Source organism: Lipotes vexillifer, unplaced genomic scaffold (assembly GCF_000442215.2).
Source record: "Lipotes vexillifer unplaced genomic scaffold, Lipotes_vexillifer_v1.1 scaffold779, whole genome shotgun sequence".
Classification (NCBI taxonomy): Eukaryota; Metazoa; Chordata; class Mammalia; order Artiodactyla; family Lipotidae; genus Lipotes; species Lipotes vexillifer.
Genome location: NW_006788448.1, coordinates 508,398 through 524,321, shown reverse-complemented (window position 1 = coordinate 524,321; position 15,924 = coordinate 508,398). Strand labels below are relative to the sequence as shown.

The window sequence follows — 15,924 nt, the reverse complement described above, 5'->3', positions numbered from 1 at the left end:
ACTTATCTATTAATCTTATTAATTGACATGTAATCTTATTCAGTAATCTCACAATTATTGCTGCCTCTGGGGCTAAATGTTCTTTCTAGCTCGTGTGTGTGTGTGTGTGTGTGTGTGTGTGTGTGTGTGTGTGTGTGTGTCAGGAGTTTGGCTAGGAGATATACGGTAGAAGGTGAAGTCCTCATTGAGGTCACAAAAGTCAGAACTATCTCTTCTGTAGTTTGAATCCTTAGAAACAGTAGCTCCGGACTGTGTGGCGCTTCACTGCAGGCTGTAGTTCGTATGTGATTTATCTAGATGGCTGCTAGAGACCATTCTGGGCAGCATAGCATGGTCACGATCAGAAGGGCAACTGCCTCAGGAAATCTCCCTTTGGCAAGGAGGAATGGCCTGCATTTCCTTAGTCCCCAGGGTTAGGAACTCCCTCTCCAGGAGTTACCTTTGTCCGGGAGAGCTTGGCCAAGAGAGTGGAAGGAGCTTCAGTATGGAACCTGAGCCCTGCCTGGCGTTTGATCACCTCTGCTGTTAAAACCAAAAAGAATGTTGTCTGTTCAGACACAACCAGTTGACAGTAGTGCTAAGCCCAAAGCAATACAGTTTGAATGCTTCCAAATCAGATTAGTTTATAAAGTATCTAGTCCTATGCCTGGAGCTTTGGTATATTACTGATAATGTAATCTTGCTCCTGTTGTCGTCTGACCACTCTTTGTTAAGTTGAGGTTGTAATTTACACACAAAAAGATTCCTCTTAAGTGTACCGTTCTACGGATTTTGACAATTGTATACATCCACGTAACCACCGCCCAAATCAAGATAAATAGGATATTATACCCATTTTCAGTCAGTCCCTCCACTCCCCACCCCAAAGTCAACCACTGTTCTGATTTCTATAGCCAAAGATTAGTTCTGCCCATTCCTGAATTTCACAGAAATAAAGTATAGAACTTTCTGGCTTCTTTAACTCAGCATAATGTTTTAAAAATTCATTGATAAATTCATAACGTTGCACGTATCAGTAGTTCATTCCTTTTTATTGTAAAATAGAATCCCTTTATATAGATTCACATAATGTGTTCCTCCATTCTCCCATTGATGGACAGTTGAGTTGCCTGCAGTTTTATGTGGGGCTTTTTGGGGGGAGAAGACGGGTTAATTTTAATTTTTCTAAAGGCTGCTTTCTGACCGTTTTTTTAAATATAAATTTATTTGTTTTATTTATTTTTATTTTTGGCCGCGTTGGGTCTTCGTTGCTATGCGGGGGCTACTTTTCGTTGTGGTGTGTGGGCTTCTCATTGCGGTGGCTTCTCTTGCTGCGGAGCACGGGCTCTAGGCACATGGGCTTCAGTAGTTGTGGCTCGTGGGCTCTAGAGCGCAGGCTCAGTAGTTGTGGTGCACGGGCCCAGTTGCTCCGCAGCATGTGGGATCTTCCCGGACCAGGGCTCGAAACCGTGTCCCCTGCATTGGCAGGCGGATTCTTAACCACTGCGCCACCAGGGAAGCCCTCTCTGACCATTTTTATACAAGTCTTCTGAGCAGCTTCAGCTCTGCTTACATTTTCATTTCTCTTCGGTAAATACACAGGAGTAGGATTTCTGGATCACAGTGTAGGTGTGCGTTTAATTTTTTAAGAAACTGCCAGTTCTCTAAAGTTGTACCATTTTGCACTCTCACCAGTAATGTCTGAGAGTTCCAGTTGCCCCACATCCTTGCCAGCCCTAGGTGGGCATGGAATGGTATCTCACTGTGGTTTTAATTTGCATGACCCTGAAGACCAATGATGTTGAACAACGGTAATTCAGTGCTAAGGCTGATTCTTTTTTTAATCTTCAGTTTTTAAATCTATAAAGTGGGTTGTAGCCATGTCCCACTGGAGCCTAAGCTGAGTATGTTATCTGAGCATATCTGAAAGGCTGGTCGTTGCGTGCCCATAGGGACTCTGACTGCTTAGGGCAGGAGGAGTCCCCTGGGATACAAGGAGCTCAAGATGGGAAAGAGGGAATCTTGATACTGTATTCAGCAGGTGGACAGAAGGGGAGTCCCTAATGGGCAAGTTCAAAAAAGAATGGGGAGAGTGGAAAGGTTGAGGCTGCAGTAAAGCATTTCAGTGTTGAGGTGGACTTACTGGGCCACCCTCCGGAACACTGGAAAATGAAGCAGCAGGGTTTGAGGAGAAGATCAGGCAGAAGGGAAGAAAAGATGAGTCGTTATGGATGATGGCTGTGAGTGCTGACAGAAGGTAGTGAACTTTGGTGATGGTGATATCATGGCGTCATCATGGATGAGGCATGGGAACAGAGAGGCGGACTCCAGGACGCAGGAGCTGAGACGACCTGAAGAGAATACATGTTTCCCAGAGTTCTGAGTGCAGGTCTTTGGAACCCAGTGTGGGCCCCTCCCGCTGAATGGCCACGGCTCTACTAGAGTGACCTTGTCGGGACAGGCGGTTAAAGCCAGGTGCTTTTACTAATGGCACTGTTTCCCCATTCCTGAGGATTAGCAGGGAATTTTAAGAGCAAACTTTCCCACACTATGAAACAAGAACACAAATGCTGCAGGAAGTAGATGGTTATTACCTTCTTTTTTTGGTAATAAGCATTTATACGCTGCAGGTGTTATCAGAAAGCATTTGATGGAGAATGCTGCCCTCTACCAAAACCCCAGGGGAAAAAAACATTCCTTTGTTCTTATTGTGTGCCACCTTTACTTGTTCTTTAGGGTGTGTTTAAAAGCATATGAGGAGGGCTTCCCTGGTGGCGCAGTGATTGGGAATCCGCCTGCCAATGCAGGGGACACGGATTGGAGCCCTGGTCCGGGAAGATCCCACATGCCGCGGAGCAACTGAGCCCTTGCGCCACAACTACTGAGCCTGCGCTCTAGAGCCCGCGAGCCACAACTACTGAGCCCACATGCCTAGAGCCCGTGCTCCGCAACAAGAGAAGCCACCACAATGAGGAGCCCGCGCAGCACAAGGAAGAGTAGCAACAAAGACCCAACGCAGCCAAAAATAATAAATAAATTAAATAAATAAATTTATTTAAAGAAAAAACAAAAAAACAAAGCATATGAGTAGAAAAAAATGGCAACCCCTGTAGACCAATTTCGTAGCAAAAATAATCAAAAGAGCTTAAAACTTAATAAGAAAAACTAGCAGAAAAACAAAATGCATTCGTACAGGAATGAAATCTAATGTCTTCTGAAGTCTGTTTCCAAACCTCTGTCTGAAAACAAGTTTTAAAATATCCTTATTATCTCTATCAATTTTGAGTACTTGTGCCACAGATGGGCACAGTGACTAGTTTACAGCAGGATCTCATCCTGGGCACTATTGACATTTGGGCTGGATAATTCTTTGGGGGTGGAAGGAGCTGTCCTGTGCATTATAAAATATTTAGCAGCATCCCTGGCCTCTGCCCACTAGATGCCAGTAGTAACCCTCCTCCCCCAAGCTCATGGTAATCAAAAAACGTCTCCAGACATTGCCAAATGTCTCCTAAGATATGATTACCATATTTAGCAAATAAAAATGCTACTAGGATGCCTAGTTAAATGTGAATTTTATAGACCCACAGACATAGAAAACAAACTTATGGTTACCAAGGGGGAAAGGGATAACTTAGGAGGTTGGGATTAATTTATACATCCTACTATATATAAAGTAGATAACCAACGAGGACCTACTGCATAGCACAGGGAACTATACTCAATATTTTGTAATAACCTATAAGGGAAAAGAATCTGAAAAAGAATAGATATATATTTATGTATAACTGAATCACTGTGCTGTACACCTGAAACTAACACAACATTGTAAATCAACTAAACTTGAATTTTAAAAAAGTGAATGTCAGGTAAACAGCAAATAATTTTTAGTGTAAGTATGTCCCAAATACTGCATGGGACATACTTTTTTTTTTTCTTTTTAATTTATTTAATTTTGGCTGCGTTGGGTCTTCCTTGCTGCATGAGTGCTTTCTCTAGTTGTGGTGAGCGGGGGCTACTCTTCGTTGCGGTGCGCGGGCTTCTCGTTGCGGTGGCTTCTCTTGTTGCGGAGCACGGGCTCCAGGCACGCGGGCTTCAGTAGTTGTGGCACATGGGCTCAGTAGTTGTGGCTCACGGGCTCTAGAGTGCAGGCTCAGTAGTTGTGGCACACGGGCTTAGTTGCTCCGCAGCATGTGGGATCTTCCCGGAACAGGGCTGGAACCCGTGTCCCCTGCATTGGCAGGCAGATTCTTAACCACTGTGCCACCAGGGAAGTCTGCATGGGACATACTTATACTAAAAATTTTTTAGATCGAATATGACTGGTGACCTGATTTTATGTGGCCACCCTGCGGTGGGGGATCAGGGTGGCAGGGAAAGCAGGATCGTTGATGCATTAAACAAGATGATGTGCGTGAGGTACCTGGCACATGGTGAGTGTACTATAAATATTCTGGGAATCTGCTACAGGCCTTGAATACACTTCATCTGTATCCCTCCTGGAGGCTGCAGTTGGAAGCTCAAAGCTTCCTGTCCTTTACCACAACTGTAATCAGAGTGGGGTGCGCCATCATGAGGAGAAAGGGAGCCCACGTGTGAATCTGTAAGCTCTGGTACTAGCGTTCTGGTTAAAGCTGGTTTTATAGCTGCTCTACTGGAGCAGCAGTCTGCCTGTGCTCTAGTGCTCTGTCACCGTGGGCTCCCTGAGTTATTACATCATTTCTCTTAAGTAGCAGCCAGAGAAGGTGACGTTGAGTGAAAAACTGCTGCACTTGTCCCAGACTCAGTCACTCTGGGTTTGATTTTTCTGGCGCCGCAGCCCTAGAAAACCATTCTCTGGGATGCACCAGGACCAATCATTTCCACAGTCGGTAGCGGTGAGGACCTTCTTTCTGGGCCAAGATTAATGACCAAAGCAATCAGCCTTTCCAGAGAGCAAAGGTGAAATGTAACTCTGGGTAGATGCCTGACATTTTGAAACAAAGGGAAAGGGGGTGGGGGGCGGGTGAGGAGAAATAGCATTTGTATGTCTCATGCAGGGTCATAAATCAGGGATGGGCAAGAGTGAACTGGGTTTCTGCCAACAATTGAACTGATTTGGGTTCCTATGTCTTATTTTCAAACAATCTGTATGAAACATGCTTTAAAGACATAAGAAGTGCCCCTTTGAGTTACGTGTTGGTATGTGAACTCTTGAGAGTTGCTTTTCCAAAAGGAAGTCCAGTTCATGTGGGGGAAGTCTTAAGTCTGTCCACGAGAAAGTACATTCGTTGCCCTAGAGGGAAGCCAAGCTATAACATTAGAAACTGGGGGAAATGAAGTATTGGCAACGTGTACAAACTTTCAGTTGTAAGTTGAATGAGTTCCGGGGATCTAATACGACTATAGTTCTGTGTGTGTCATAGTGACAGTAGATAAAAAATTCTGTATTGTATACTTGAAATTTGTGGAGTAGACCTTTTAAATGTGGGTTGATGTATATGTGTATTAACTTGATTATGATAATCATTTCACAAGCTATATATATATATATATATATATATATATATATATATATCAAATCATCACATTGTACACTTTAAACGGGTACATTTAAAAATTTTCCATCATACCTCAATAAAGCTTGAAAAAACAAAAAAACAAAAATTGTAAAGACTTCCTTGGTGGTCCAGTGGTTAAGACTCAGCACTCCCACTGCCTGGGGGGCGTGGGTTTGATCCCTGGTTGGGGAACTAAGACCCCACATGCCATGCGGTGCGACCAAGAAATAAAAAAATTTTTTTAAAGTCGTGAAGCAGTTCCACCATATTTCAAAATACCACCATGCATGATCTCCTACCACAAGGAAATTCAGCTAGAAATCAGTTACCAAAACAAAACTCCATATATTTGGAAAATAGGAAATATAATGATATGTTTCCAGAAAGTCACTTTTGAAGGTATTAGGCAAATACTCTGATTTTAAAGGAATCCAAGAACAGGTTATTTATTGATTAACTAAACAAGCATTTGTCGAGTGACTACTCTTTGCCACGTTTTGCACTAAAGATGAATAAGACATGGCCCCTACCCTCCAGGAAGAGACTTGCCGATGAATGATCACTCTCTGCTGCGGCTTTTCTCTGTGTCAGGCACCATGCTAAGGGCTGTGGGAATTCACAGGATCCCAAGATAGCTCAGTGGGGGAAGTGAATACGTGTTAATGTGTCTGGAAGAATTTACAGAGGATGTTCCTCTCTACTTGGTGAAAAGAAGACTGAAGCTTAGGAGTTCTCCAAACTGACAAGGACGGGGGAGGGTAAAGATGCAAAGATGTTGCACAGCAGGTAGCAAAGACTGGAAGGAGGGATTTCTGAGGAATGAGGCTGGAGAGATGGGCAGGAGCCAGGTCTTGGAGGGCCCTGTGGCCACACTAAAGAATCTGAACTTTATCCTGAAGGGCCAGTGGAGAACCACTAAAAGGTTTCAAGCTAGTAAGTGGGTTTGTGATTCCGTTTTTCTTATGGAAAGATCTCTTGAAGGTACATGGAAGATAGATTAGACTAGGCAGGTTGGAAGCTGGTTGGAAGCTCTGTTAAAGAGAGGTGGTATTCAAATAACAAATGCTGGCGAGGGTGTGGAGAGGACTGTACACTGTTGGTGGGAATGTAGATTGGTGCAGCCACTGTGGAAAGCAGTACTTTCCTGGTGGTGCAGTGGATAAGACTCCACGCTCCCAGTGCAGGGGGGCCAGGTTCGACCCCTGGTCAGGGAACTAGATCCCACATGCATGCTGCAACTGAGAATTCGCATGCCACAACTAAGGAGCCCGCCTGCCGCAACTAAGGAGCCCATGTGCTGCAACTAAGGAGCTGGTAAGCCACAACTAAGGAGCCCGCTGGCCACAACTAAGACCCAGGGCAAACAAATGAATAAATAAATACTAAAAAAAAAGAAAAGAAGGAAAACTGAAAATAGAACTACCATATGACCCAGCAATTCCACTCTTGGGTTTATATCTGAAGAAAAAAACGAAAACAACTACTTCAAAAAGGTACGTGAGGGAATATGGCTCTTGGCCTGCGGTGGGTTCAAGGTCCCCGGCTGGTCAGTGGCTCCCGTGCTGTGCTTCTCCCCACTGAGCTGCTGCCTGGTGCAGAGGAAGCCATGGCGCTCCGGATCACCAGGGTGAGCTGCTAGGGACGGTGAACAAACGCGGCCCTCCTGGCTCGCTGCATCTCCTCTCCCTATCTCGCCTGCTGGAGTTCCCCTGGCAGGAGTGGACCGGGACAGATTTGGGGGGAGGATGGCGGTCGGTGGGCCCCTAAAATGGTGGGAGAGTTTGGGGTGCAGACGGATGGAGAGAGGAAGAACACGAAAATTAATGCTGAAAATAAGGCGAAGGTCAGTATGGCAGGCACAAAGCGCGTGCCTGTGGCCACTGTTGCAACCTCTAAGCCCGGGCTGAGGCCAAGAACAGCTCTTGGAGACATCGGCAACAGAGTCAGTGAACAGCCACAGGCCAAACTACCCCTGAAAAAGGAAGCAAAAAATTTAGGTGCTGGAAAAGTTATTGCTAAAAATCTACCAAAACCTCTGGAAAAGGCTCCTGTACCTGTGCCGGAGCCCCAAACGGAGCTGGATCTGGAGCCAGAGCCACAACCCGAGCCTGTTAAAGAAGAGAAACTTCCCCCTGAGCCTATTTTGGTTGATACTCCCTCTCTAAGCCCCATGGAAACATCTGGCTGTGCCCCTGCAGAAGAGTATCTGTGCCAGGCTTTCTCTGATGTAATTCTTGCAGTGAATGATGTGGATGCAGAAGACAGAGCGGATCCAAACCTTTGTAGTGAATATGTAAAAGATATCTATGCTTATCTGAGACAACTTGAGGAAGTGGAAGCTGTCAGATCAAAATACCTACTGGGTCGTGAAATCACTGGAAACATGAAAGCCATCCTAATTGACTGGCTAGTGCAGGTTCAAATGAAATTCACTTACTCCAGGAGACCGTGTACATGACTGTTTCCATTATTGATCAGTTCATGCAGGATAGTTGTGTGCCCAGGAAGATGCTGCAGCTGGTTGGTGTCACTGCCATGTTTATTGCAAGCAAATATGAGGAAATGTACCCTCCAGAAATTGGTGACTTTGCCTTTGTGACTGACAACACCTACACTAAGTACCAAATCAGACAGATGGAAATGAAGATTCTAAGAGCTTTAAATTTTAGTCTGGGTCGCCCTCTACCCCTGCATTTCCTTCAGAGAGCATCTAAGATTGGAGAGGTTGATGCTGAGCTACAAACTCTGGCCAAATATCTGTTGGAACTATGTTGGACTGCGATATGGTGCACTTTCCTCCTTCTCAGGTTGCAGCGGGAGCTTTTTGCTTAGCACTGAAAATTCTTGATAATGGTGAATGGACACCAACTCTACAGCATTACCTGTCATACACTGTCAACAATCCCTTCTTGTTGTTATGCCACACCTGGCTAAGAATATAGTCATGGTGAATCGTGGGCTTACAAAGCACATGACTATCAAGAACAAGTATGCCGTATCTAAGCATGCTAAGATCAGCACTCTAGCACAGCTGAATTCTGTACTTGTTCAAGATTTAGCCAAGGCTGTGGCAAAGGTGTAACTTGTGAACTTCGGAATACTATAATATATGCAAATAAAATTGGCACCACGTGCCATCTGTACATATTAAAAAAAAAAAAGGTACGTGCACCCCAGTGTACATAGTATCATTATTTACAATAGCCAAGGTATGGAAGCAACCGAAGTGTTCATCAACAGATGAATTGATATAGAAGATGTGGTATATGTACACAACAGAATACTACAGAGCCATAAGAAAAGAATGAAATTTTGCCATTTGCAACAATGGATTTGGAGGGTATTATGCTTAGTGAAATAGGTCAGAGAAAGGCAAATACTATATTATAATCAATTATATGTTGAATCTAAAAAATGAAACAAACTAGTGAATATAACAAAATAGAAACAGACTCACAGATATAGAGAACAAACTAACGGTTACCAGTGGGCAGAAGGAAGGTGGAGGGGCAAGATAGGGGTAGCAGATTAAGAGATACAAACCACTATGTCTAACATAAATAAGCCCAGGGATATGTTTTATAGCACAGCACAGGGAATATAGCCAATATTTTATAATAACTATAAATGGAGTATAGCCTTTAAAAATTGTGAATCACTGTGTTGTATACCTGAAACATATAATATTGTACATCAGCTATTCCTAATAAAATTAACACACGTTGTTCCCAGAAGAAAAAAACAGGAGATATTAAAATCATTTAACCACAGGGCATTTCCCAGTCAGAGGAGAAGAAAGCCAAAGCACTGGAACCAGGTCCTGAGGCCCCTGCTGGGTCAAGCAGGCCCCGCTGTTGCTGGGCCATGGAGAGATCCAAGGCTCAGGACTCAGGGCAGTATCCATGACACACATACTTCTGTATTGCAGAAGTGGGCACAGCCCTACAGATCCATGCCAGCTGCACATCAGCCCTGTTAGGGTGAGCTGGACAAGGGATGAGGGCCTGGCCTAAAGCAGAGGTGGAAAGAAAGGAACAAGTTTGGGAGAAATACAGAAAATAGCATCATATTTCTCAGTGATTGACTAGACACAGGGAGGGAAGAGAGTAGAGGCTGGCTTCCACATTCCTGGTCTGGAAGGCTGTAAGGAAGGAAGGTTGAGCATCTCCACCCGGGCTGGGGCCTTTCATGAAGCATCCTATGACCACAAACATCCTATGACCACAGACACCACAAAGATCAGAAGGCTGTTCTCTGGGTGGGTTTAAACTGGATACAAGTGAACAGTATCCGGCTATGGGGCTAATGGAGTGGACCTCTCCAGACTCATATTTCCACCCACTGTGCCTGGAAGCAGGGTGTGATGTCCCCTTCCTTGAGCTCCCAGGTCATTGAGATCGCATGCATTTCCTAGCCTGTTAGAATGGAATTTTTTTGACATAAATGACAAAACTCTATGGGCCATTTTGGGTCTGAATCATGAGCTAAGCAGCTGTTTTGCTTGTCAAGCGTTAAACGATTTGTTCTGGATCAGAGGCTACAAGGCAAGAAATGGGGCTGGAAAAACAGGAGCAGGTAGAGAGGTCAACAGTTAGTGGAGATGTATGAGTGTGACCTTTGGCAGCAGCAACAAAGAACACTCAGGCTGACCTCTGTTGTCATAACACGGGAAATACTACAGCCCCTTCCTCATCCCCACCCTGGGGAGAAAAACTTTCCTCTAAGAGTGGATTCCATGAGCATTTCTGTGCTCTGTCATTAAAAATCTGCTGGAAATGAAGAGAGAGCTTTTACTGATCATGAGCAAACTCTTGCTGACACCATGTGCAAAGAACAAAGAGAAATCTTCGTCTGGAATAGAATAGGGATCATGAAGTGGTATGGAGCACTGTTTAGAAAAAAATAGTTTTTTTAGGGCTTCCCTGGTGGCGCAGTGGTTGAGAGTCCGCCTGTCGATGCAGGGGACACGGGTTCGTGCCCCGGTCCGGGAAGATCCCACATGCTGCGGAGCGGCTGGGCCCGTGAGCCATGGCCGCTGAGCCTGCGCATCCGGAGCCTGTGCTCCGCAACGGGAGAGGCCACAGCAGTGAGAGGCCCATATATATATATATATATATATATATATATATATATATAGTTTTTTAAGGACAGCTGATTTGAAAGTGGATTGACTGATTTGCTAACATGGAGAATAAGTATCATTTTGCTACAAGTTCTCTACCAACCTTTGGGCACTTGTGTCAGTACAAATTGTGGTTTAGAAGTTTGTTTTGTTCTGTTCAATTTTGAAAGTGTTCCATTTCTTACCATGGGTTTATACTCAAGAGAGGTTTTCCTGTGGCTTCATCTGGTCCAGGCACAAGATCTTAGAATCAGAGAGAACCTGAGCCCCAGAAACGGCTTTAGAGTCTATTAGTCCAACTTTCTACCTAATGTAAGAATTCCCAATATTTATTTTTGTTTGCTTTTCAGTTTCCTAAAACGATGCCTGTTCACAAAATGAACATAGTTGATTTATTATTATTCATCCACGGACATCAGCTTATGTAAGAGTTTATATATTAATATAAGTCTGCAAAACATATACAGTTCCTTTTTTCTTTTTTTTTTTTTTTATGTGGTACGTGGGCCTCTCACTGTTGTGGCCTCTCCCGTTGCGGAGCACAGGCTCCGGACACGCAGGCTCCGCGGCCATGGCTCACAGCCCCAGCCGCTCCACGGCATGTGGGATCTTCGCGGACCGGGGCACGAACCCGCGTCCCCTGCATCAGCAGGCAGACTCTCAACCACTGCGCCACCAGGGAAGCCCTATACAGTTCCTTTTAAATAAATATTTATGTGTGTAAAACAGAGAAGGAAAGTTAATGTGTGCCTATATGTGCTATAAGATAATAAATATGAATATATTCAGTGTGTATTTACAGAGTAGTGAGCTGCCTTTATATGCATTTTTAAGCTTCATTTGTATATGGTCAAAATTTGACTATCCTATAGGCTATTGTGATATATATTTATAGAAAAATTTTTGATGAAATTTCAATTGACCTACATTATTATTATTATTATTATTATTTTGGCTGTGTTGGGTCTTCGTTGCTGTGTGCAGCCTTTCTCTAGTTGCGGCGAGCGGGGGCTACTCTTCCTTGTGGTGCTCAGGCTTCTCATTGTGGTGGCTTCTCTTGTTGGAAAGCATGGGCTGTAGGCGTGTGGGCTTCAGTAATTATGGCACACGGGCTCAGTAGTTGTGGCTCATGTGCTCTAGAGTACAGGCTCAGTAGTTGTGGCGCACAGGCTTAGTTGCTCCACTACATGTGGGATCTTCCCAGACTAGGGCTCGAACCCGTGTCCCATTCATTGGCAGACGGATTCTTAACCACTGCACCACCAGGGAAGTCCTTGACCTACATAATCATAGTACTAGTACTATATTATTGTCTGTCTACAAAAGAAAATTCCAAAGGACCTTTGTTTAAAACACACACACACACACATCTCTCTCTCTCTCTCTCTCTCTCTCTCACACACACACACACACACACACATCTCTCTCTCTCTCTCTCACACACACACACACACACGCACACACACACACACACACACACACACACACACACACTTTATGCTGTCAGCTTTTTTCAAAGCCTTGGACTCATTTCTGTCAGTGAAGCTTGGGAAGCACCATGCTTGAATGAGTCTTACATGCTTTTACCAGGAACTCTTTCTGGAAAGGTCCTCTCATTCTTTCTTTTCGTATCTGGAGCACTCACAGCAGATAAACCCTGAAAAATAAGCCCATAAATTTCTGCGTTTCAAAAGCCACCAGGCAATGTGTTTCTTCAAAAGTGTGGTTAGGATCCCAAGTCAGAATCAGGAACCAGAAGCATAATGTGACTTCCTCCTGCTGTTGACTCTGGCTCTGTGCATTCCAAATGGTAGGACCAGAGCTTGGAAACAGAAATAGAGAAACCAGCAAGAAAGGTCAGCCTGTGGCCTAGGCCTGCTCTTAGAGACAGACGACTACGACAGTTAGTTGCACCCTCTCCCTGGGGTGTGTAATTCCAGTTGAATTGGCTCTCACTTCTTGAATGCATGATTTTGTGCTGCAGACAGATCCCCACGAGCTGTGTGTGTGTGATTTCTTTGTGTATCACTGTTGGCAATAGTGCTTGTGCCATTACCGCTCAAGATGCAACTGGCCTTGGCCTGAGAATCCAAAATCAGACTATGACTAGAGATACAGGTTTACAGATGAAAGATCTGTGAATATCATTTTCTTTCCCACCCAGAGACACCGAGGCACTTCCTCACCGCTCTCCATAAATGAGCCCTGTAGTGTCAATGTCAAGATTCGTCAGAGTCAGAATTGACAATGTTAGTTTAGTTCTGAAAATTGTATGGATGCTAAACACTGTCACAGTTATCATTCCAGTTTCCTCATCTCCTCTCTTTTCCCATCAGACCTTACATTTCAGAAAAATCAAAGGCTTGCAACTCTTTGAAAAGGTTTTTTCCCCCTCAGTAAAAAGTAGTACAAGGTGATACAAAACTCAAAAATTAAATAATGCCAAAGTGAAAGGCCCCTAATAGCTCCCACCCCCTACCCTGAATAACCATGTAAAATAGTTGAGTATCTTTTCCTCCCACTTGTTTTCTAGATATAATGATATCGTTTATGTGTGTATAAAAATGAAATCACTACTATTTACATTGGTTTGAAAAGAGTTTTTTTTCTCACTGAGCATGTAACCTGTACAGTTTCCAAATCAGTTCAGAAAAATCTACCTCACTTTTTTTGCCAATAGTTATACCGTCTTCTATAGCATGGCTGTACCATAGTGTATTTACCTATTGTCTTCACCCTTGCTTTTCCCCCCTTTTCTTTAACAAATGAGAGGAAGGTGAAAAATGTCTGCTGATATTGGCGCAAGGACTGTCCAGCTGCACCTGGTTGAATCTTACGGAGCCACAGATAATACTAGATGTGTGACAACCTGAGTTTCTAGCTGAGGATTAATGTTTCATGCTGATTAGATAGTATTTATATTTTAAACCAGCGACAGGTTGAGGGGATAACATTTTATTTCTATAGGAATAAAAGCAGAAATTCATCTGATCATTGTTCCCTTCCTAAGCTTGTTGGCCACTTGAGAAAGCATATTTGGAGCCACCTTTGCAAAGAGAATTTTAGTTGGCTATGTGCCTTGTGAGTGAAGACCACTGACACATAAATATAGGTGATTTATGTTTTAGCTATTGAAAACTGATCTCACCTATAGTATTTTTTTATTAATATTAATTAATAATACTAATGTTTTAGGACGTTTGTGTCTTGTACCTAAAATATGCCTTCTTACCAAGGAACCAGGTCATTGAAAATATCATATAACTAGCAATTAAATATAGATCAGTAGAGTAGGTGCCAGTTCACCTCAGGGACAGAGCCCAGAAAAAGAACATGAAAGCCAGCATTCTTCTCCGTGCGGACCACTCTTCTGCCTTGGCACATTGAAAGATTTCAGACAGTCAGGCAGCTGGGGAGGCATCTGGTTTCTGCATTCAGAGCACATCAGCTTGAGCCTGGTAAATGGCCTTGATTATCATGCAAGACACATGACGCTCTTATTAGTGCCACGCTGATTAGCGCTGCACAGTCTCCGCTTTCTGTAATACCCTAATTGAGGTCCTTCCTTGCCTGGAATGTATATTACGTTTAGATAAATCCCTCAGTATGATATTCTAATGGGTATTTTAAACAAAGTCCAAAGGACAATTAGAACAACCGTCTATGCAAGAATCTCTCTTTTTTTTTTTTTTAAAGACAAAAAAGGCGTGGTGCCAACATGAAGGAGAGAATCCATTTCACTAAGTGCGGGTGAATATCCTAAAGCAGCAACCGCTTTCCCAGTTGCATGTGGCTTGTATCACATTCTAGTCCTTCACTCCATGCTCATGTCTCCCCACTTCCTGATGTTTGTGGTTTGGGCTTTGTGTCACTCTCAAATGAAAATGTAACTCATCTTGAAATGGAGCTGGGGAGGAGGGGTCCTGAGAATTCACCACCGAGTAGTTATGGCGGTCATTGTCGTCATTCTTATCATTCATTTTTAATCTAGGTCATGGTATTTTAGTTTTACAAAGCATATGCAGGGTCATTTCTTAAGACCCTCACTGTGTCTACCCCTCATTCAGTCCACAGGACATCATCCATCAGTCTCTCTCTCTCTCCGTACCGCCCCTCCCGTCCCAGGGCATATCCTAAAAGGGGAGTAGGGTTGAACTCCTTTTCTAGGACTCCCTCCTGCTTCTAGGGCTCTCCTTTCTCTCTTCAAGTCAAATAGCTGTGATATAGTACTGATTTGAACTGTATCTCAAACTTGGATGTTAGAAATTTAACGAATTTGCTCTCTTTGTTTTCATGGACCTGAATCAGACAAGAAATTTATCAAGGGCTCTTAAGAGAAGACTCCTTGGGATAGGTACCTCCACCCCTTCTGTACTCCCTCTGCACTTCCTTTAGAACCTGTTCTAGCGTGAGTCATACTATTTATCATGTCTGTTAACACATCTGCCTCTTCTTCTGTACATTAACTCCTTGAGGGCGGGAAATAAGTGTTAACCTCTGCATCTCAGCACTGTGGCTGGCACAGAGAGGCACTCAATAAAAGTATGAATGAATGAACAGAAAGTAAATTAAGGTATCACTAGGCATTAGGGAAGTGCAAATTAAAACCATGGTGAGATACCACTACACACCTACAGAAGGCCAAAATAAAAAAAAAAAAAAAAAAGAACTGGCAAAAAGGTGGTGGGAAGTGTGTAAAGAAGCTAGAACTCTCATATACTAGTGGTAGGGGGGAAAAATGGTCCAGCCACTGTGGAAAATAGTTTGCAGTTTCTTATAAAGCTAAACATATACTTATTAAATGACTCAGTTTACCCAGTCCTAGGTATTTACCCAAGAGAAAGGAAAAACTTTGGGGTATGCAAAAACCCATCTGCAGTGTTTATAACAGCTTTATTTATAATTCCCTAAAAATGGAAAAATTCCAGCTGTCCTTCAGCTGATGAGTGGGTAAACAAATGAAATCTCCACCCAATGAAATGCTACTCAGCAATGAAAAGGAGCAAACTATTAAAATGTGCAGCAGTCTGCATGAATGCATTATGCGAAGTGTGAGAAGCCAGATTTTAAAAGCTGCGTACAATATAAATCCATTTATATGACATTGTGGAAAAGGCAAAACTATAGGGACAGAGAACAGACCAGTGATTGCCAGGGGTTAGGCATAGACGAGGGGTTGACTCCAAAGCGGCAGTGGGAAGCCACGTTTCGGGGTGATGCAACAATCTGTATCCTGATTATGATGGTGGTTACGTGACTCCGTACATTTATGAAACTCACAGA

At 43.6% G+C, this 15,924-nt stretch overlaps 1 protein-coding gene and 1 pseudogene across 1 annotated transcript in view; both read left to right on the top strand.

Moving 5' to 3' along the window:
• The window catches only part of SV2C (synaptic vesicle glycoprotein 2C), a 182,042-nt gene that overhangs the window by 130,696 nt on the left and 35,422 nt on the right, over positions 1-15,924 (top strand). The gene's annotated exons all lie outside the window — the stretch shown is intronic.
• Positions 7,126-8,601, top strand: LOC103079048 (G2/mitotic-specific cyclin-B1-like; annotated as a pseudogene).